The following is a 19,880-nucleotide window of genomic DNA, read 5'->3' as shown; positions in this document are numbered from 1 at the left end:
ATTTTCAAACGACAGAATGCTTTCAGATTTTATATATATATTGCATGCTTTGCATATTACCTTCTAATAAACATCTATAGAGGAACAGATGCAAATTGAAAGTGCAAATGTTGTGAAAACATTTGTTAAAGATTTGAGAGGAAATGTTTTATTGACATTGCAGATAAGCTTGAACTGTGTACGTCTGTCAGATTTTCTGATTCACAACCTCTCAGTTCGATTTACTGTAATTTCCATCTCAGTTTGATTTGATTCTGATTTATTTGGGTATATTTCAGATATATTAGTCTATATTGGTTATATGTGACCCTGGATCACGTCACCAGTCACATGTCACACGGGTATATTTGTGGCAATCGCCAACAATACATTGTATGATCAAAATTATCGATTTTTCTTTTATGCCCAAAATCATTAGGATATTAAGTAAAGATCATGTTCCATGAAGATATTTGGTAAATTTCCAACCGTAAATATATAAAACATTTATTTCTGTGAGTGAATGCTGCACAATCGTGAACATAAATGAACAACTTTAAAGGAGATTTTCTCAATGTTTAGATTTTTTTGCACCCTCAGATTCCAGATTTTCCAATAGTTGTATCTCGACCAAATATTGCCCTATCCTAACAAACCATACATCAATGGAAAGCTTATTTATTCAGATTTCATATGATGTATAAACCTCATTTTCAAAAAATTGACCCATGTGACTGGTTTGGTGGTCCAGGGTCACATATGTGAAATAATGCTGTATTATACAAGGCATCTAGTTCATCTATTTATTAAAAGCACCACTACTTTGAGTCATTTGTTTTGAATCAGGCTTACACTAGTTGTGCTTTATTTTTGATTCAGTAAAAAGATCCGCTCATAGGATTCATTTGTTTGTGAGTTTGTCTGCTGTGCTGTATGTGTTTGATTCACTTATGAGCGATTCTTCTTGGAGTGATTCGTTTGTGAATCAAGCTTGGTTGTGCTGGATGTGTTTGACTCACTAAAAATATAACAGATTGAAATTGAAAGTGCAAATGTTGTGAAAACGTTTGCTAAAGGTTTGATAGGGAATGTTTCAGTGACGTTGCAGATGAGCTTACACTATATACATCACAACCTCTCGAATCGATTTAATTTAGTTTTTGTTTGACTTGGTTCTGATTCATCAGGGTTTATTTCAGTTATATTGTATACTGTATTTATACAAGGCTCTGTTTCAGACTGATTCAAAGCAGTTACTCTCATCTTGTTTAACTATTTAATAAATGAACCACTCACAAGGTTGTTCTGTATGCGTTTGATTCACTAAGAAGAACCGTTCATAAGAGTCGTTCTATTTGTGAATCAAGCTTCACCAGTTGTGCTGTACTGTATGTTTCTATAAAGAACACTGGTTCTAAACATGTGTAACATGTACATAAACAAACGAATGATGCTTGTGAATGAGTCACTAAAAATAATTGCTCATAAGAGTCAATCGTTTGCGATTCAGGCTTAATTGGTTGTTCTGTATGTGTTTGATTCTCTAAGAAGAACCGCTCATGGAGTCAATCGTTTGTGAATCAGACTACACTGGTTGCTCTGTATGCTTTCATTCACTAAAAAGAACCGTTCATAAGAGTCGTTCTATTTGTGAATCAGGCTACACTACTATAGTTGTGCTGTTTTTTTTTTCATTCACTGAAAAGAACTGTTCATAAGAGTCATTAGTTTGTGAATCAAGCTGCACCAGTTGGGCTGTACTGTATGTTTTTGATTCACTATAAAGAGCACTGGTTCTAAACATGCGTAACATGTACATAAACAAACGAATGATGCTTGTGAATGAGTCACTGAAAAGAATCGCTCATAAGAGTCACTAAAAAGAATCGCTCATTTAAGAGTAATTTGTTTGTGAATGGTACACACGGTTGTATTATGTGTCTGTGTGCAGCCACAAGAACAGCTCAGTGGAAAGATATTCCATTATTTCATGGTAAACCGTCTTTTTATTGGGTTACATTCAATACAGACAACAAACTAACTCGTGTAAAATATGGCGTTGAAGATCAGCAGCAGGGAAGGCGTTTGCAAGCCTCTGCACATTCACAGCAGTGAAGAAACTCAATGAATCACTGTGACGTGTACAGTACAGAAGATGATGCGCTATTAAATGATAATGTAATGATTGCACTAATGATTTAATTCCCTGATGCTGATCTCTACAGTCAATCCCATTGCAATTAATCGACGTGCAAAGATCCATTCACTGCCCCTGGTAATAGTAGCTGATGAATTTACCAAACGACACCATCATGAATCGCTTTCAACGATATCCTTCCTTTTCCTTTGTTGGAGAGAAACAAAAATCCTTCCTTTTGTTGTGCTCCCCATTCAGCGCTTAAGAGAGAGTTATTGCTTTGACAGAACAGGTTTTATTATTTCACGCAGGCTTTTGCTCTGCTCTGGCATCAGAGAGATGGTGAACGATGACGGTTCCCTCCCTCTGTCATCAGCCCTGAACGAACGAACGAACGAACGAACGAACGGGAGGGCTTGTCATCGTTTCCTACGATTAGATCCAAGGAGACTCATACATTCCTCAACTGTGTTTGAACGAGATAGAGAGAGAGATTACACATCTAGGGCTGCATGATTATGGCATTATCAGTTATTTATTTTGACATCGTAATCACAATTATTCATTTCCGATTAACAGAATTTGGTGCAATATAACTGTATGCCATATTTTTTTAATGTAAAATTCTAAACACACCGAGAACTGTCCCTAAATTTACTTAAGTTAAAATTACTACTATTGAAAAGTTTGAGGTTGCAGAAACCCAGTTGTTTTTGTTCGGTACGTGTAATGTTGTTGTTGTTGTAAAAGGTCTCTTATGCTAATGCAGTGTCACATGATCCATCAGAAATCATTCTGATTTGCTGATGTGCTGTTCTAGAAACATTTCTGATTATTATCAGTGTTAAAAATAGTTGTTCTGATTCATATTTTTGTGAAAGATACATTTTATTATATATATTTTTTAATAATAATAAAATACATCTTATTTTTCAGGACTCTATACTGAATAGAAAGTTCTAGTGATGCTCCGATAAGAAATTTTTGGCCGATACGATAACCGATAATCCTTTATATTTGAAAGCCGATAACCGATATTGGCGATTTAAATCTAAATCCAAATTTTTATAACATTTTTAAAAGCTTGATTACAAAAACAAAAGTCTCACCATTTAAAGCCATGTCTCAAGTACACAATTATGATGTTCTCATTATAATTTTATGAAGCCTATATGACAGACTTGCGCTGCACATGTTGCACTGAACTGTATTTCCCTTTTTGAAGTGATTCCCATCATATTTCAAGCAATTCAAAACCATAATGGTGAACAGTTCACATCTGAAGTGTCTCAGCTGAAGGAACTAATCCATTATTTATCAGCTTTAATATATCATCCAAATGTTCTTATTGGGCCGATAACGATGACGTTAAAAATGAACATATATCTGCCGATACCGATATGGTGGCCGATATATCGCACATCCGTAGCAAGTTCAAAAGAACCGCTTTTATTTGAATCTTTTGTAACTTTGTAAATGTATTTACTGTCACTTCTGAACAATTTAATACGTCCTTGCTATATAAAAATATTAATTTCTTTCAAATAAACAAATCTTATTGACCCCAGTGTTCTGAAAGGTTGTGTATATAAAGAAAATATCCCAACGATGTGTTTCATGTCACTGTGAACAGACATGGAAAATAAAACAATAATCTCTGGATCAGTGCTTAAACTTGCTCATTAGGACTGAATATCATTATTGACTAATTAAAAAAACTTCTGCTTTGCCATTGATCTCAACAGATGTTTCTGTGATGTAGTTTTGATGCAAATCTTAATGCAGTGCATGTAATAAACACTATTCACAATTACTTAATCACGTCAGCTGTAATCATACTCTCAGTGATTTACTGAATTAGTTCTGCACCCCTGCACACATCTCCCCGCTCGTCTCCGAGCACCAGTGTGTTCAGCACCAGTTCAGACCTGCTGATTCTGTCTTCTTTACACTCCCACAAAATGACATGTATCCTCTCTCTCCGCCAACACACACACGCTTTTCTGCCAGTCATCTGTGAAGCACGAACCGGTTCCCCCCCGCTCCTGTCATTCATCCCCTCCGTCCTCGATTCACAGGCAAAACGCATGGCATGAACATCATGCTTTTCATCAAAATCATATTAATCGAGCTGTCACAGTGTGATGGGAAAGCCATATGTGCGTTAAATATCGTGACACATTTATCATATGCCGTCACGCACATACTGCACATTTACAAAAACAGATTTATGTTTTTATATTTATTTCCTTTAGATTCAGGATTAGCATTTGGTTAAAGGAGCTGTAAACTCCTTTTGAAATATGCAAAAATGTTTGCCGTTTTTAAGATTTCATCATCTTTGTTTGTGTGTGTGTGTGTGTTTAAGTACAGTGTGTGAAGTGAATTGAGTGACAGCTGTGAGTGAGTTGTTTTCTCTGCTGGAATTCTTCAGTTACTCACAAGTGTTGGATTTCCTGTCATCTTTATCACGGTAAAATCCCTGTTTGACACACTGACCCGAACTCTACAGGCCTTCAGCGTGACACTGAACTAACACACGCCTGACGTTATAAAGCATTACAGACCTCTCAAACGAATCAAAGATAAATATACACTCCCGTCCAAAAGATGGGGTGGATAAGACTTTTTAATGTTTCTGAAAGAGGTCTGTAAAAACTGTAATATTGTCAAATATTATTACACATCATAATGTCAGTTTTCTATTGTAATATATTTTAAAATGTAATTTAGACCTGTAATGCAAAGCTTCTTTAATTCTCAGCATCATTACTCCAGTCTTCAGTGTCACATGATCCTTCAGAAGTCATTCTGATTAAGATTATTGAGACATTCATTAGTCCGATTTGTTCAAAACACGGATTCATTCAGGAGCGAAACATCAGTGTTGCAGAGACTCTAATGTCTCTACTGTGTGTTTGTTTGGAGCAATACCACACGAGCAAGAGTACGGTTTTCCAGAATATGTGATATCAATTATATACAACAGTATAATAAACAAGAAGTTAATATTAGGTGACTTACATTTTACACTAAGAATTAAAAGTTGCATTTTCAGTAGAATTTTCGGAAACCACTCGACACATTTGTTGTGTTGAGCTATTTCAATGACTTGTGTTTGATTTGTTCATTGCAAACAGCTGAAAGTCTGTAACTAATTATGCTAATTTCCTATTTTAATGTTTAATTAAATAATTAGAATGATGCATCAAAGTTGTTCAAAGACTTAATTTTTCTTGTTATAAATGAAACATTTCCAGCCTGTTGTGCATTTTTCACCTCATCAGCGAGACTCCTTCTAGACCTCTTGCCTGAGCCTGTCCCGTTCAATAGCGCCCTCTTGACACACACACACACACACACACACACACACACACACACACACACACACACACACACACACACACACACACACACACACACACACACACACACACACACACACACACACACACACACACACACACAGTCCCTCATGCTGTGCCAGCCGCTGTCGGGAGGTCTGGACGAGACCCAAACACTGAGCTTTGTGTGTGTGTGAGTGTGTTCTGACGGCCTGGAGAGATGCCCTGTGGCTCAGTACCATCCTCTTCCTCACAGGCCTGGCCACGCGTGTGTAACGGCCATCACTGACTCGCTCGCTCACTCTCTCTCTCTCTCACACACACTCATTCACCGTCTCTCCTGTCGTTTGCTGGTGGTCCTGGCCTGTGTGGGATTGGGTTACTCATCTGTCACACACTGACACTAATGGCCACGGTCAAAGCAAAGCCAGTGCCAGAAAAACCCTTTGCTTTTTTTCCAAGCTTTTGTTGATAAAGCGGTTTGTATCTGAGACGGGTGGACATGACTGTCAAGATGTGATTTCCTTGGCATTTGAAGAGCCTTTTGAACGGAAGGTGATTTGTGATTCTGGCAATGAAACTGCAAAAAAAAGCAGTTTTGGGGCTGGGCGACATTATTGAATATTCAGTATATATGATTTCAAATAGGGCTAGCCAATATATCTAATTATGTGAATAGGAGTTTTGAATCAGTTCTTTGAAATGGACAGTCGAACTGGGTCTAACCAAATCTAATGATGCGTCTGCTATTGAAATGAGATGCTATTTAAACATCTTTGAAAGTCGAGCTTTGTATGTTTTGTTTGCGAATCTCAAATACAGAATTAGGAGGATATTATCATTCTAAAGTTTGGGGTCAGTAAATATTTTTTAATGTTTTGAGAGAGGTCTCTTCTGCTCATCAAGGCTGCATTTATTTGATCAAAAATCTAATCAAATCAGTTATATTGTGAAATATTATTACAATTCAAAACAGGCTGTTTTCTATGTGAATATATTATAAAATGTAATTTATTCATGTGATTTTAAGCTGGATTCTCAGCATCATTACTCCAGTCTTCAGTGTCACATGATCCTTCAGAAATCATTCTAATATGATGATTTGATGCTCAAGAAACATTTCTGATTATTATCAGTGTTATTCAGATTACAGGGTTGGAGCAGCATTAAAGTCAACACAAAATTACATTTGCAACATTTCAGTAATGTAAAATATGATTCAGGGAGAACAATTTTTAGGTTGGGAATTGATTTTAACAGTCTGATATTGATTGAGTTGTAAAAAGTGAATATAATTTTTTCCACTATAAATGTATAAACTTCAACTACTTCATTTCTTTTGAAATAATGTGTTGTTTAATTGCATAGCATAGAAATGTATTAAAGTATATTAATTTATTTTTTACTTTGCTGACTTTTGAATGAACACATTTCTCATCAGCTCTGTGTGTGGGTGTGGGTGTGTGTGTGTGTGTGTGGGGGGGTGTCTTTTCCCCCCACAAGCCTGCGTTTTCTCTTTCTCTGAAAAAATGGGATTGTTTTATTTTTATTCATTGGAAATGAGATGATTCAGATCTGCCGGTTGGTGTTACTATGATATTAGTCCAGAATCTTGCCTCACACTTGGCAGAGTCATCAGTATTACATGTATCATAGTAAACAGAAGTTTATGTTGTATAGGACGATCATGTATGTGTTGGTCCATCATGGTCTAGGGAATGTGTAAGGGTGTGTTTAAAAGTGTGGGATTTGCAGAAAGTGTGTAATTACAGACGAGCGTGAGACATTTGAGGGTGTTTGCTTTCATCATAAGGACAAGCTCAGTTCATAAGCTCAGTAAAACACACACTCGACCGCTGATCATGATGAATATTAGCTCTCAGTTACAATGCAATTGGTCATTCCAACGTATTCTTTGAATATTTTTGGTGTACAATGGTATTATACATTTGAATATCTTAATTAGTGGTCGACATATGTGGGTTTTTCAACCGATACTGTCTGTTATTATTGCTAAACACTATATAGTCAGAAGTACCATGGTATAACCATCTGAAACATCACTGTACCAAAGTACTGCCACAATAGGTTAACAGGACTGTGTATATAGTAGTATATCTCAGTTCAGTGCAATGCCAAACAGGCTTACTAGAGTGTTGAGTTGACAATATTGTGTACAGTCACGTCTACATTGTATTACATTGACAGGAAAATCTTAAAGATGCTTCCCAATATTCGTTCAGGCTTGTCTAATCTAGAGTATCTGAACAGTGGCGTCAGAATCAAAGGAAACGGGCCGTGGAAGGCTTGAACGCTTCACTAAAAAACTTCATTTATGCCAGGATCCGTGTCCAAAATACTGGTACGATCATCAAAAACACCAGGGAACTTCTGTTATGGGAATTGATCTGTCAGATGGCTGAGGCCGCACTGGAAATCTTGGATGAACACTGACGTGTCAAGAGTTATTAGCACATGAATATGTCAGGGGTCAGTGAGTTTGTTCCTGGATGCCAGCGTGGATGAAGAGTTTCAGTCGTGCCCTTTATGGAGACAGACAGAAGCTCTGACAGGTAATAACACTGATGGCGGTCTGTGAACATGTGCCAGTCGAAGCTCGAGGGCATCTGAGCATCCAGAGTGTGACTAAGTTCTGTCAGAGGGAAACCGGTTTCGTAACGCTTGACTTTTCAATAAAATAAATAAAAAACAGGCTTCTTCAAATTCTTGATTTCCTTTCCATTTGAGACACAATTTAGTTTAGTTGTGTAGTTCAGCGGTTCTGTTCCTGATATCGCCACTGATGTTTACATAGACTAAATTACATGCTACTTTTACATGCATCTAAATCAGATTGGCTGAACAAGTCATTTTAACTTGAATTGTATTAAACAGACTTCGAGTTGAATCTCATATAACTTAAAGCTGAAATCAAATTATTTTGATGAGTTAAAGTAACATACAGCATGTCACCGTGAATTATTGATCATTTTTACAGTGTTGTCGGATTGCTGGCTTAAAGTCAACATGAAATCAAAATTCTTATTTCATGTTTACTGGCATGAGGGCGGGGCAACCTGTCACTCACATGAGATCAGCCAATAGCAAACCACAACCATCCAATCAATTCCATTTGGACAAATCGCTTGAGGTGTTTACATGGAGGCTGTTCAGTCTAACGTCGAAATGAAATGGAAGTTGTGCTAGTCTTTTCTTCTGTATTGTGCCGTATATCCGAGTGAAACGCTTCTGGAACGAGAACAAATGTAGGGCGGGGCTTGATTGTGTCCTTAGAAATTGATTGGATGGTTGTGGTTTGCTATTGGCTGATCTCATGTGAGTGACAGGTTGCCCCGCCCTCGTCATCAGAGAAGAGAAGAGATGCTGGGTTAGTTATTCTGATTCAAGATTACCGGGAACTAGATAAAAAAAAAAAGATGTGTATGAATAAATCATTTATGATTAATAATGAAATATTCCACACAAAAAAATACATTTCATCGTGACTTTATAAGTGAAGCTGTATCGACTGGATCTGTTGTCTGTTACCATGAAAGTAATTTATCTTTTGAAGATTCTGTCTGATTCTTTACAGTTTGACCCTCCAGTGGCTTAATTAATGGTACTTTCATTTCAAGCCCTCCATTGGCCCGTTTAGCCAGACGTCAGCTTTGAAGCGGCTCGTGAAGTGCACTTCCTTTGTTTGTTTCATTGGACACGTCCTGGTGTGTGCAGAGCTGAGATTTATGAGTCCACAGAGGAAAATGCCCTTTCCTTACCTCTCTCCGTCCCTGACGGGTCTGATTCTCTGTGCTTCTGAGGTTTTCATCTCACACAATGGAATACTGGTTAAACCAGTTGAGGTTTATATTGCTGCAGCTCAGTTTGTCTACTCAGGTGGTCATACACCTCTTATGAAAGAAGGAAACACTTGTTTACTTGTAATACTTAATTCTCACTGTTCGCTCTCCCAGTTTAAAACTAGATTAAAGTCGCATCTCTTCAGCCAGGCATTCATATAATCCTACAGTTCAAACTACAATCCGGCCTCTAGCTCATAAATGCCAGAGGAGAACTGGCCCCCGACTGAGCCTGGGTTCTCCCAAGGTTTTTTTTTTCTCCATTAGGTCACCTGATGGAGTTTTAGGACACCATTAGGTCACCTGATGGAGTTTTAGGACACCATTAGGTCACCTGATGGAGTTTTAGGACACCATTAGGTCACCTGATGGAGTTTTAGGACACCATTAGGTCACCTGATGGAGTTTTAGGACACCATTAGGTCACTTGATGGAGTTTTAGGACACCATTAGGTCACCTGATGGAGTTTTTCGGTTCCTTGCCACTGTTGCCTTTGGCTTGCTCAGTTGGGGATATTTTGGGGATATTTAATTTAATTTTATCAATCAATAAATTCCTCTTGAAACTAATTTTGTTGTATTATTTTAATTTAATACTGTGAAGCTGCTTTGATACAATCTGTATTGTGAAAAGCGCTATACAAATAAACTTGACTTGACTTGACTGTCTTTATTTGTAGATGGGTCAATGGTGTGACATCTGTTTTTTTAGGAGCAGATCTATTTATTTATTCAAAAATGCATTAAAATGCCATTTATACACAAATATTTGAACACACTTATTCTATGATGATGATGTGTTTCATTTCGGAATTAAAAGGCATTATGGTAATTTGCGTTATTTCCTTATCACTTCTCGCGTGTGTTTGCTTGTGAAAGTTTGCAGTGTCAGTTCGTAGTTTGCAGACCAGACTTTATTTTCTTTTGTAAAGACGTGCAGTGTGAAACCCCCTGTCGCCGATCCAGCGTTCAGTGTGAACACAGCAGATAGTCACGCAGTGTGAGAAGAACAGTGACCCGACTACTTTGAAAATCGTGCAGTGTGAACTCGTCATGAGTTGACCGAGTGGATCTCTGAGCTGAGTGAGTGAGTGGAGGCGGGGCTCATTTGCATATTCATAGAACTGCATACTAAATGAGGCAAGGGTGTAGAGTTACATTCAAACTATTTTAAGACATTTTCACAGGAAAAAACATTTAAATATGTCATTTTGGTGATCAAAGATGAGTTTTAAGGGATAAAATGATTGACTACAGTGGACTTTAATGTTAGTTAATAAAAATACCTTCATTGTTAGTTCATGTTAGCTTAGGTCCATTCAGTTATATAACAAATGCAACTTTTTTTTATTAAGTATAGGAGTATTTTTCATTGTTAGTTCATGCTAACTAGTTAACTAATGCTAACAAATGGAACCTTATTGTAAAGTGTTGTTTTACTTTTTAATATAATCAACTTAATTGACAATTAAGATTGAAAATGAGAAAAATACATTACTTGCAACCTCATTATGAGTTAACACTTGTGCTTTAGTGCCGCTGCATCCCCTCAGTTTCGAAGCATTTCGCTTGCTTTCTGCCTTTCTGTTGTTTTTCTTCTTTCACTGTTACACCAATCCTCTCTTCTGCTCCATCCTGCGCTCAGACTTGTGAATGTTGGATCCGTGCCCGGGATTCTTTGGCAGACACCTTTTAGTTAGTGCATGTGTGTGTGTGTGTGTGTGTGTGTGTGTTGACGTTCACCTCATTCAGACACACTTTACTTTAACAGGCTGATTCTCTCAGCTCTTCATCTGGCCTCAGAGGACGCCATTGTCAATGCAATTTAGCCTTGAGCACATTTCAGTTCAGCTGCGAGTACAGCCTTCTTCAGTCGCACACTTTCTCACTTTGTATTAAGTGAGACATAATTCAGTTGTCTCCGTCAGTGCTGCTTATTTTAGCACAATCACACCTGTAGACGTCTAATGGGTTACGAATATGAGTCCGCTGTTAAGCATCCGACACCGCAGAAGCTCTCCTGCCGGATTTAATGCCATTATGGGGTTCATTTTTGTTTTCTTTGAAACCGTAGAGACATTCCTTCGTCTCTCTCTCTCTCTCTCTCTCTCTCTCTTCATTTAACCAGTCCTTCTATTTCTAGACCATGAACACTCACTTATCCTTCTGCGATGCTATCAATACCCTTTCGACTGAAATGTTGGCACGATTGCTTATAGTGGAGTTGAAGGTCACGGTTACTCAAAGAAAACTCAGATCTTTCTAGAAACAGAGACAGATTGAAAAAAGTGCAGAGTTATTTGTGTGCTCTCAGAAGAAGGGTAAAGGTTACAGGTATAGTTCACTTCTAAATGAAAATTCTGTCATCATTTACTCACCCTCAAGTTGTTCTAAACCTGTATGAGCTTCTTTCTTCTGTTGAACACAAAGGAAGATATTTTGAATGAGGAATGTCGGTAAACAGACAGTTGATGGAGACCATTGGAAAAAAAAAAACTATGGAAGTCGATTGTCTCTATCAACTGTCTGGGTACCGACATTCCTCATTCAAAATATCTTCTTTTGTCAAAAACATTTTAGGCAGAATCAATCAATCCATCCATCCATCCGTCCGTCCGTCCGTCCGTCCGTCCGTCCGTCCGTCCGTCCATCCATCCATCCATCCACCCACCCATCCATCCATCCATCCATCCATCCATCCATCCATCCATCCATCCATCCATCCATCCATCCACCAATCCATCCATCCATCCATCCATCCATCATCCACCCATCCACCCACCCACCCATCCATCCATCATCCACCCATCCATCCACCCATCCATCCATCCATCCATCCATCCATCCATCCATCCATCCATCATCCATCCATCCATCCATCCATCCATCCATCCATCCGTCATCCACCCATCCACCCACCCACCCATCATCCATCCATCCATCCATCCATCCATCCATCCATCCATCCATCCACCCATCCACCCATCCACCCATCCATCCATCCATCATCCACCCATCCACCCACCCACCCATCCATCCATCATCCACCCACCCATCCACCCACCCACCCATCATCCATCCATCCATCCATCCACCCACCCACCCACCCATCCACCCATCCACCCACCCATCCACCCATCCACCCACCCATCCACCCATCCACCCACCCATCCACCCATCCACCCATCCATCCATCCATCCATCCATCCATCCATCCATCCATCCATCCATCATCCACCCATCCACCCACCCACCCACCCATCCATCCATCATCCACCCATCCATCCATCCATCCATCCATCCATCCATCCATCCATCCATCCATCCATCATCCACCCATCCACCCACCCATCATCCATCCATCCATCCATCCATCCATCCACCCACCCATCCACCCATCCATCCATCCATCCATCCATCATCCACCCATCCACCCACCCACCCATCCATCCATCATCCACCCATCCATCCATCCATCCATCCATCCATCATCCACCCATCCACCCACCCACCCATCCATCCATCATCCATCCATCATCCATCCATCCATCCATCCATCCATCCATCCATCCATCCATCCATCCATCCACCCACCATCCATCCATCCATCCATCCATCCATCCATCCATCCATCCATCCATCCACCCATCATCCATCCATCCATCCATCCATCCATCCATCCATCCATCCATCCATCCACCCACCCATCCACCCATCCATCCATCCATCCATCCATCCATCATCCACCCATCCATCCATCCATCCATCCATCCATCCATCCATCCATCCATCCATCCATCCGTCCATCCGTCATCCACCCATCCATCCATCCATCCATCCATCCACCCATCCACCCATCCACCCATCCATCCATCCATCCATCCATCATCCACCCATCCACCCATCCATCCACCCACCCATCCATCCATCCATCCATCCACCCACCCATCCATCCATCATCCACCCATCCACCCATCCACCCACCCACCCACCCATCCATCCATCCACCCATCCTCCCACCCACCCACCCATCCATCCATTTCTGTCAAAAAAAAAATTTGGCGCTACCCTGTCTTATGTCTATGGTAGTATGTCTATGGGAATACATACATAATTATATTAATTTTTGTTTTCAATTTTAAAGAGCTCAAAATGTGCTCCACAACAGGAGTGGTTTTTTTAATTATATGGAAGGACAGTACATGCTTTAAAAGCTATGTACTTTTTCAGTGGAAAACGAGTCTGATGCATATGATTTGTAGTTAAGTTTGCTTGTGCACGCAAAGACTGTGATGTTGGAATACAGCAAACCCTGGCTTTATGGCATTACACGCATTTTCTTGACAAGGCACTTCATTACCAAACCTTGAAAGAATACATTTTGTGAACCCAGCCCAAGCTGAAACCAGTATTCTCAGGAAAGAAAGGCACATTTGTTAGATAAATAAATGATGTCATTACTGAAAGCCAAGTAACAGGGTTGGGATGTGAGAAGAAAAACAAACCCGAGTGTGTGTGTGTGTGTATACGGGTAAAAGCGTTTAAAAGAAAGCGGAATACGGCGATAATACATCAGTTATGATTGTGGTCATGGTTTATGGTAAATGTAGCGATAATTACCCGCACACTGCATTATGACTAATATAATCACAGTTTACCGTTCGTCAGAGTTTGCATTGTGCTATATGTCCACGTCCTTGCTGTGCTCCATTTGCTGTAATTTCACTTGGCATTGTCTAAACCTCAATCTGGTATGCATAACTCGTGGTTATGAAATAATAAACAAATGCGCTGAGAGATAATGCTGACTGCTGCGTGCTGAAGTGGTTTCGTGGTGTAGGACCTGTTTCTAGAACATGCCAAATCTTGAAACTCCTTCATTAATGTCCTGACATAGAATTTTCTGAACTGATGTTTAGTCTGCAGTTTAATTGGTCGATTGCCATGTGCAGTAGCCTACTTTTGAATGGAGCAATCACAGCCAAGATTAATGGTTCATTTGCAACAATTCTAGCACTTAACCAATCATACTACGTTCAGTAGGTGAAAATCATTTGTACGTGTGTGTTCTTTCAGGGTTTTATGATTATTAAATATATGCGAGAAATAAATAACTGAGTAAGTATATATTATATAATTATATATGATTATATTTATTTTAAATGATATATTCTTTTTAAAGAGATGTAATTGTAGTTATTGTATAAATAAATAAATTTAATTAATTAATTAATGAAAATGACATTGTTTTTGGTCCAGAAAATGATTCTATATATAAAAAAAATATATAAATCTATAAAATGTATAAACAAATACTGTGCTGTCAGAAATGTTTTACTGAAAAATGTTATAGTAAGAGTAAAAAGTATATGTAACTAAGTGTAATAAAGTCAAAAATGCCCCCGGCTGAAGAAACCCCATGGCTATCTGCTAGCGCATGCATTGTTAGCGTGACATTCTCGCTACACACTCTTGGGCTTGTGTTAATTCTAGAGTTAAAGAGGTGAACTGTTCACTCGTCAACTGTGGGTTGACAGCTTTGCAACATGATGAACAGAATCTCCTCCTCCTTCCTTCACACAGGAGATCACTTTCCCCCGGTCGTGCTCTCTCTCTCTCTCTCTCTCTCTCTCTCTCTCTCTCTCTCCGGTCTGTGTGTTCGCTGTGAGGTTACAGTACAGCCGGTGACTGGAGCTCCTGCTGGGAAACATAGATCTCTGTGCTAATGGGCCAGTCCTGCTGGCGGAGCGCCCACAGTACAGTTAATATTAGCAGACAAAGCTAAATATACAAAGCAAAACACATTAAGTTACTTGACTGCACACTCCTGGAAGGACATGCAACCCAAGCATGACCCGATATTCACACACTGTGTCTTAATTTCACATTGAGTTGGGCAGTGGTGTTGACTAGTTGCTTTCTTGTTGTTGTTGTTGGTTTGTTTTTGTTTCTTTGTTTGTTTTTTTTTTTTTTTTTTTGCTTTTTCTTTGCTTTGTTGTTTTGTTTGGTGTTATTTTTGTTTTTTGTTTTGGCTCGATGTTTTATTTTGTAACATTGTGTGTTACACATACACTGCTCTCTCATACACGTTTACTTTGCTATCTAAATGAGGACATATCATAGACTTGTGTTGTTTTTATATAAAGAAAATTATAACTACAGAGTCGACAAACCTGAAACCTACTATACTAACATTCAAACGTTTATAGAGTTAATAAGATTTGTAAACGTTTTTAAAAAGAAATCCTTTATGCTCAAAATACCGACAAATCTGATTTTGATGCTCAGGAAACATTTCTTATTATTATCAGTGTTGAAAACTGTTGCGCTTCTTCATTTGTGGAAGCCACTTTTCTTTAATTAATAGAAAGTTAAGAACAGCATTTATTTGAAACAGAAATCCTTTGTAACATTATAAATGTCTTTACTGTCAGTTTTGGTCATTTTAATGCATTCTTGCTGAATAAAAGTATCTATTTCTTAAAAAAAATAAAATTACAATGACCTCAAACTTTTAAAGGGTATAAAAGTGCATGTTGAAAACTTAAAGAAAATGTCTACATATGGGACCCTGGACCACAAAACCAGTCACATGGGTCCATTTTTTGAAATTGAGATTTATACATCATATGATAGCTGAATAAATAAGCTTTTAGGATAGGACAATTTGATGTATGGTTTATCAGGATAGGACAATATTTGATGTATGGTTTGTTAGGATAGGACAATATTTGGCCGAGATACAACAATCTGGAAATCTGGAATCTGGAAAAAAATCGAAATATTGAGAAAATCTCCTTTAAAGTTGTCCATTTATGCTTGCGATTGTGCTGCATTCACTCATGGAACATGATCTTTACTTAATATCCTAATGATTTTTGGCATAAAAGAAAAATCGATCATTTTGACCCATACAATGTATTGTTGGCTATTGCCACAAATATACCTGTGCGACATGTGACTGGTTTTGTGGTCCAGGGTCACATGTAATATACAAAAAATTCAATTCAATTTGATGTCACCAATGTCACCAAGTTTCAGATTTGCGTATTTGCTCTAAAAACTATAGATAACTAAACACTCATGTGCTAATTTCAGAGGTGATTTACTGACCTTCACATCTGTGCTCTTCTTCTCCCAACATTCACCTCTCTCTCTCTCTCTCTCTCTCCCCTACTTTAATGTCTGTCCTGAACCCCCTTTAAAACTCTCCAGTCTCCACACACACACACACACACACACACACACACACACACACACACACACACACACACACACACACACACACACACACACACACACACACACACACACACACACACACACACACACACACACACACAGTCTAATCCTCACCCCAGTCCGCCTGTATTTAGACCACGGACAGAGGCATCTCATCTCTAATGCCTTAATTGCTTTAAATACGTATCATTATATACTCCTTAATTGGATCCTTATGTGATTTTAAATAGCATCCCAGAATCCTGCTCACATGCAGGACGGTCTATTTCCTCACACTGTCTCGGGAAACTTTCGGTTTTTAAAACATGACATCACGCATTACATAATCACTTCTATCGGGACAAAAATCTGCTGAAAATGCTGAAGAGACCAACATAGCTGGTGACCAACACATGTTTGTGATGCTGGATGAACCTCTGAAGGAGGTCTGCACTGGGAGATTTGTAGAGGACTGAATGCAGTAAGCGTTCACATTCATCTCGATGGCAGTTTCTTGGCTGCATGTCACATGAACACCTATCAGTTGAGTTTAGTATCTGCCATGTTTGTTTATGGGTGCTCTGTTCTACAGCCAAGTGGTTTTGAGCCAAACACCTGAGCCGTAAATGTCATGTGACTTATCACTCAAGAGATGCTGAAAGAGATGATGTCATGACGATGCTGATTGGGTGATGGCAGCTCAAGAATATGAACATTCATATGCGTTAATTCATCTTTTCAGTACGTTTGAGAGGATCTCGAAGAGTTAATTAAAATTAGCATGTCATAAAAGTAAGGATACATAATAATAAAAAAGGTTACCTCAGGACACCCATGTTACCTGTTGCTCTCTTGTTTTTTCAGAGATTAACTTGTAATATTTTGAAGCCTGTGTCATGGCAGATCCTTCATCCTGGTGTTTGCAGTGGCTCAGAAGTTTTGGATCGGGTGTCGTACGCCTCTTATGTCTGAGCCAGTACAGCTAGCATGATGTTGGCTTCTGCCCCGCGAGAGCTTTTGGCAAACACTTTGTAGGCCGAGGCTAAAACCCAAGGCTTACCTCAACAGCCTTCCTCCCCTCTTCATTCTTTTCTCATAAACTTCGTCTAATTGCCATTTCCCTCTCCTTCATCTTCTCTTGTGTCCTCCATGAACTCTTCTATTAAGTGAAACCCAGTTTCATGAGGTCAGTGACTGAGGTTTATGTTTTTACGGCCTTTGTTGCAAAATGATGGATCCAGTTTAAACAAATGCAACTGTTATAGTGAATGTCAGGGTGTTTGAGTGTTTGAGAATAGACAGCATGATTCAGTCAAGTGATGGTTGAATAATAAGAATGACAAAGTCCAAAACTTCTGGTGTCCAAGTGAATGGGACTTATGATCGTACTGCCATGTTCCTGAAGGCGCCTGAGGCAGGAGAACTTGTTGAAAATCTTCCAACACCTCAAAAATGCTCCTGTGAATGTAAAATGTCAAATAGACGCGTTCCGTTCGACCGCAAGTGTGAACTTCATAGTGTATTCAGCAATCTTAAGGGTGAGCTACAGTATTATGCCACTTTTACAAGTCTCAGGTGTCCCCAAAATGTGTGTGTGAAGTTTCAGCTTAAAATACTCCACAGATCATTTATTATATAATGTTGTAAATTCATTTTTGAGTGGAAGGAAAAACATGCTGTTTTTGTGCATGTATCTTTAAATGCAAATGAGCGGATGCTCCCCACCCCCTTTTCCAGAAGTGGGCGGAGCCTTTACAGCTCGTTCCTCGATACTCTGCCAATAACTGAAACATCTGTTTGGTTTTGATTATCTCTATCACAGACACGCCCACATGACGTTGTCATCATGAAAGTTATGATCTGTATCCGTTTAAAGTCATATCAGTCTAAACTTCTGATATATGGTTTTCTAAATGCACACATTCGAAGCACACACACAGAAAGCTGGCTGTCAGACGGCGCGTTGCGTGAGTATTAAACTAAGTTCTCTTTCACTCTTATTGCACTTAAACTGTCAAATACACACAAGGTCATGTCAAAAACACACTAAGTTCACAAACAGTCAGTTATGTCTGTGAACATAAACAGCAGGGAAAGATAGCGCATGTGTTCTGTGTATTAAAGTGAAAGCTGTGTAATATACAGTACCTATCGCTGTTAATATGAATCAAACAACAAAAGAAAAACAGAAAATCACTCTTTGCTCTTGACTGAATAACTTTAGTAGCTTTAATAAGAATACATTTGTGACTTGAATGCTGATGTTAAATGCTCTGGTGAGGAGATAAACATGGTGGACTGTGTACAGCTCATTTAGGGGAGGAGCTAAGCTAATAGGGCAGCAGTTGTGGGCGGGGCCTGTGCAATGGGACTTCACATTGGAGCACATTCTTGAACGGCTCATTTTGAGACACTGTTTCAGATTTATTGTGAAAATAACAAACAGAGTGGATGGATTTTTACCACAGTAGGGTGGTTGTGTAGCCTAGAAATCTAGACGCACCCTAGCGGCAGCAACATTTATTTTGCAGCCAGGGTAGTCTAGCAACTCTCCGTTGACTTTCGAGCTGGAAAAACCAAACTCTAGTCAGGCCAATCACATCGTGTATAGAGTCGGTGGGCGGGCTTTACATAATGACGACAGAGTTGCGACGGTTCCCTGCTACTTGAAAACAAAGTAGAGCTGCTGCTGGCGAACAGCGGTCTTTCAAATCGGCTTTGGCCGCGACTCTGGAAGACTTGGAGTTACGCTTTTCTTTGAGAAAAGAACAAAGAACGGAACTTAAGTCATTCTTAAAACAGGAAGATGTGTTCGTAGTTTGCCGGCCAGATACAACAAAAGTTTAATCTATCAACTAGCTCCGCTGGTGGGAAAACGCTCTGGTTGGTTGTAGCGCTGTCCTATTGCGTGCAGAGGGAATTTGAAAGACAGCCGTTTATCCCGCCCCTCGGATTGAGCCGTGTCTATGGTGAGTTGCCAGACCTAACATATTGATGTGGGTCTGGCTTGCCAGGCTAGTGGTTGTGTTCAAACACTGCAGACAGATAGGTGTGTTCAAAAACAATATAAAAGTGAATTTTGCATAATAGGCTAAGTAAGATTCCAATCCAAAGGTGCAAACAGCATAAACAGCATAAACTAGGGAGCAGTGAAAGTGGGAACGAAAGTGGGAATATTTGAGTTTGAAATTCCTCAATTCCACCTAAAAATATTCCAGTCAACATGCAAACAATGAGTGTTAGTTAGCGTACTGTGAGCTAACTAGCTGGTTAGCTAGTTGCTCATGAGCAAGTTCAATGTGAATTCTTTGACATAGGCATTCATTGATACACAACCTC

At 39.3% G+C, this 19,880-nt stretch overlaps 1 protein-coding gene and 1 long non-coding RNA gene across 2 annotated transcripts in view; one reads left to right on the top strand and one right to left on the bottom strand.

Annotated features, from left to right (window-relative positions):
- Positions 1–19,880, top strand: part of pard3aa (par-3 family cell polarity regulator alpha, a) — a 460,595-nt gene that overhangs the window by 25,751 nt on the left and 414,964 nt on the right. The window lies entirely within an intron of this gene.
- LOC309508736 lies at positions 6,221–10,308 on the bottom strand. The gene is made up of 2 exons (XR_014209704.1): positions 9,981–10,308; positions 6,221–9,414 (listed from the first exon to the last, which is right to left on the bottom strand). It is a non-coding gene; the product is annotated as an uncharacterized lncRNA (long non-coding RNA).

This window comes from Leuciscus leuciscus, assembly GCF_965113295.1.
Source record: "Leuciscus leuciscus genome assembly, chromosome: 11".
Classification (NCBI taxonomy): Eukaryota; Metazoa; Chordata; class Actinopteri; order Cypriniformes; family Leuciscidae; genus Leuciscus; species Leuciscus leuciscus.
Note: the sequence above shows the minus strand (reverse complement) of the source record. Positions and strands in the feature narration are given on the sequence as shown.